Here is a 4,664-nt window from a genome sequence, read left to right on the forward strand (position 1 = left end):
AGCCAAAATGCTCTGTGTTGGAGCACTGGAGAGGCTTTGCCATGGTACCACAGTTCAGCACTTGGATGGGCAAGTCAGGGAAGGTCCATAAGAGACCACTGATGTCTTTGATCCTTCCATGCTCTTCTCTGACAGCATCCTGTGCAAAATGTCTGCATCATGAGGATGTCAAGCACAGTGAAAACACAAGCATTGCCAGTGGAAACACAGATCCACAAAGAATATTATTCATTGCACCATTGGGGAAATTAAATCAAATTAAGCCCTGTTTCATTTGTTGGGGTAGGAGATTATTCCTCATTGTGCCAGCAATTCTTTATTTCGCTCCATGAGGAATTCATCCAAAGTCTACATTTTGAATGGCTCCAAAATAAAATTAATTTAAGCTGTGCCAAACACTTACTGTCATTTCTTCCGTATCACTCAGAAGTGAATCCCTTTGTTTTTCTCCTAACTTAGGAACTGCAGGAACTGTAACTAAATTGAGGGGGTTTGCTGCTTTGTTATAACACCAATTTTACTTAGTATTTAAGGTATTTGTTTTGACATCTGCTCCAAAAAAGTTAGTCGTGAGCTCAGGAGAGCAAAGTGTTATTTCTTTCAACCTGGTTTAGTCCAAGGGGAAGAAATAGCCTCTTGTACTATATGCAGTGTAGAAGCAAAGAGCACAGTGGCTGCTGGCTGGTTTTGCTGAGGTTGCAGCAGGGTCTGGCTTACAGAGCAGAGCTGATGTTTATTGTTCAGCATTTTCCAGAGCGCTTAATCCACGGGTACATCTTACAACAGAGCTAAGAAAGGAAACTGTCTGCGAGATGTAAGATAGGCTTGCTGAAGAAGATCCTTTATTTTGGCCATAAATGAAGCAGTGCTGGCAGAAATGGTGCAAAACTGTCTGAAGTGCATCAGCCCCAGCTGGCACAAGGGAAGGGCAGATGTACCAGGCAGTGTCTGACCTTGTTTCACAGGGGTGGCACCGTGCTGCCAAACTCAGGGTAGCACTAATGGTGATGCACAGGAGGGAGGCAGCAATGCATCTTCTCCTGAGATGTCCTGGGCCTTTGCATTTCAGCTCAAGGGTTACTGATGCTTGTGTTAATTTCCAGGGACACAGGGGAGTCACGAAAGCTGATCTCCCTGCGCGTTGTGGTGCCTGGTGTGCCGGGAAGTGTTCTGCTCAGCTGCTTGCTGACCTGCTCAGTGTGTGCTGTGCCACGAGGGCTGCTCCACGCAGGTGGAAAGGTTTGCTCTTCTGGCGTTTGCAGGGAAGGAAGGAAGGAAGGAAGGACATCAGTGGAGGTGAGTTTTCACAACAGCTGAACTTGCCTGGCAGCAGAACACACCAACCTGCACGTGACACCTCATCCTGTGGTGCCAGTGCACCCTTAGCAGTACCAGCAGCATGTGAGGGAACGTGCCTGGGAGCTCAGGCTGCGCTCATCTGCTGGGTGCCTCCACTCACACTGCTCACTGTATTCAGGAGAGTGGACTTGGAGTGCCTACGGACTGTTTTTGTCTAGTGGAGACCCATCTGCACAGCCAGGTGTAGGGCGTAGGGATGTTCAGGTAACAGTTGGGAAATTCCCTCCCCTTCAGTGCAGAGCAGAAAGGCTGGAAGGGAAGGAAGCCCTGCGGGGCAGTGGGCCTGCTCCAGCCTCCAGTACCTGCTTAGACCAAAGGAATAGGTGGTTTGATTTTCTGTCTAGTTGGTCATCTTCAGTCACAGGGGACAGAGGGTAGACTGTGGAGAGAAGGCATCACTCAGCAGTTATTTTATTTAGCTAAAATTAGTTTGCTGGTTCCTCCTGCCTTTGGTTCCCTGACTATAAGTTGGAGCTCTCATTTCTTACCTTCCTCACAAACTGGGACATAAATTGTTTGAGCAAGAAGGAATTGGAGTGGGACAGATGGCACCACCTGCTGCCAACACTTTGCTCCTTGCAAGGCTTCCTAGCCACTGAGTCTGTTTCTGGCAAGAAATTGGGAGACATCATTTACACAACCGGGTTTGTCTGCTTTCCTAAGTCTACAGAAAGTAGCTGCCCTGTTCTGGTTCTCCTTCCTACTCTGTCCTGTAAACGGTCCCTTGTCCCATCCACCTCTCACAGGCAGGATAACATCCTTTATTTCTTTAAGATTTTGTGGTCTTCAATTTCTTTCTGCCATTTATGCTTCCACTTTCCAGCTCATGCTGCCTTTTTGGCTACCCCTTCCTCTACGTGTGAGAGAAAGTCTTGGGATGGGACTATATGGGCTAGGTAGGGGGAGGATGCCAGCCTTGGGGGGAGAACAGAGCATACACGTATACAAGGAAGGAGGAAAATTAATGGGTTGGAAGTCACTCAGCCCCCTTGATCCTGTGAGTGTGACCTACATCTAGCAGTCCCGCAAAGGAGGCCAGGTCCGTGATGCAAAGTTCACAGGGCTCCCTGCTGCAACTTAGATATTCTGTAAAAAAATGAACAAAATCCTATACCCACAGACCGAATATGAGCAGTAGAGCATACTTGAATTTTCTGAACCAGTCCATGCACTTAAAGATTTAGTCAATCTGATTATGATCAAGACACAATAAAAAAGCCAATTGCTCTTCAGAGAAATTAATTCAAGTGGAACCTAATGCACATGGGAAAGCCTTGCATGGGAAGCTCAGCAGATCCTCAGCAGGTGGAGATTTGCTCAGCTGAGTTGTACTCAGCAGAGTGACTCCAGCTGAAATCAAAGTGGGGATCTAGCTGTTGAGGCCTGTTGAGCTCACAGTATTCAACAGCTTGTGTGTGTATCAAGAGTCCCATCAAAGATGCCTGGCAGGCTGAAACTCCAGAAGCACCTGGGGCTGATCAGGAAACAAATGGGGATAGCACCCAAATGTACGTGGGAGCAATAAGCTGTCAGCAACAAATGATATTTTTAATAATTATAAGTGATGGCAGACTTTCTTTCTTTTTTTTTTTTTTTTTTTTTTTTTTAACTTAAAAATGGCATCTGAAGCTTCTAAAAAGTAGAGAGGCATCTGTTGTTGGTGGAAACATGTTTAAAAATATGGTGTTTTCTTTGCAATGAGAAGAGTAATGGGTCTTAATGTAGCAGTGCTGAGTCTTTATGTTCCTTGCTTATGGAGCATTGAAGAGAAGAGTAATTTATCAAGATTATTATGTTAAGAGAACAGCAGCAGCACTTTGAAGGGAGGGCTTACTCACATAAATAGCCATGTAAAGAAATATTAATTCTAATGGATTTCCTGTGTGTGCCATATGGATGCAAGAATATTCATGAAGTGACTCACCTGATCCTCTTTATCCTGAGTGCCTGCAGAGGAAGAACAAGTTATAGGAGAAATGTAACTTTATTTAAAGGAAAAAAAAAAAAAGAAATAAAAACATCTGAGGCTAAGGTAGGTAGCTTAAATGCTTTTTATCTTAAAAGCATAGATGCATCTTATTCCTGGTGGGCTCTGCTTTCTATATTTTCCCTAGAAGTTTTCCTAATTAACATAATAACTGCCACTTCCCCCACTCTGTAAATTGCTGAAATCACCTACCCTGTGATTTTTGTATAGTGATGTTCCTGGCAATTCCAGCTTCTTGTTACTAAAACTACTTTAAAAACCTTATGTATAAAATATATATATAAACTTACATATCGCCTGCAGCCTTTGTAAGCTAACTCCTCATTTTCTTCTGTGCTAGTAGTGTCTTCCTGTCTGTGGGGACCCGAAAGGGCAGGCTGATGATGTCTGCAGTTGTATCACATTGTCACTAATCTGTCCCCCAACTACAGGTCCTTTGCTTGGAGTCGGGAATCACAAAAGCAAGTAACAATGAAAGCTCTTTTTGCTTTCAGTGAGTTCGTTTTGGCTGTGCTTTGGGTTATAGCTGCAGGCTGATTTACTTTTCCTCATTGCACATAGACCTGGGACCCTTTTTCTTGTAAACTAACAGCCAATTTGGAAAAAATCCTGAGTGCAGATAAGCTTCTGTACAGTACCAGTTGCCTGTTCAGGCTTGTGTTATATCAGTCTTGTTCAACTCCTCTGTATGCTCTTGTTCTGACACAGCATTTGCTTAGTCTTTGACCTATTGATTTAATCTAAAAATACCTATAGGTTCCTACCTGTGTAAACCTAGGAAGAAATTGATGCAAAAAGACTTGTTTATGAAGGCGGGAGAAGAAATGCTGTTTAGGTTGAATCCAAAACACAAAGTCCAACTTGAGTGAAACTGCAAATTGAAAAGCTAGGCAGTCCATCTGGAGGAGGCTGCCTGATGCATTCATTTCCCATTTCAACAGCTTTTTCCACCTGCTAATGATGCATTTGACTGTTAGAGGCTGCCCTGCTGATTGCACTGCTCCCAGGAGAGGGCAGTTCAGCTCTTTTTGATTGCAAGCTGCACTGAGCTGCTGGCATAGTAATTGTCAGCAAGTTTTGGGGTAATTAGGACCAAGCCAGTAAGGAAGGCACGGGTCTGCATCCAGATGGCTGTTCAGAAGTGAGGGGCAGACCGAACGGGGCTGTTAGTTTGGAGGGAAGGGCGTACATGCCCAACTGGAGCACAGCATTCATAGTTTTTGACAGGCTGTTAATCTTGTGATCTTCCATGCTGTAGCTGAACTGCATAACTTCCTTCTTCACCCTCTTAAAGAAAAAACTTGATCACAGGCTCTGT

General features: G+C 44.5%; 1 long non-coding RNA gene across 1 annotated transcript; it reads right to left on the reverse strand.

Annotated features, from left to right (window-relative positions):
• Positions 1-651: 651 nt before the first annotated feature.
• On the reverse strand, positions 652-3,748 carry LOC311442304. The gene is made up of 3 exons (XR_014696553.1): positions 3,637-3,748; positions 3,284-3,306; positions 652-1,738 (listed from the first exon to the last, which is right to left on the reverse strand). It is a non-coding gene; the product is annotated as an uncharacterized lncRNA (long non-coding RNA).
• Positions 3,749-4,664: the final 916 nt, after the last annotated feature.

Source organism: Aythya ferina (genome assembly GCF_964211825.1).
Source record: "Aythya ferina genome assembly, chromosome: 10".
Lineage (NCBI taxonomy): Eukaryota > Metazoa > Chordata > Aves > Anseriformes > Anatidae > Aythya > Aythya ferina.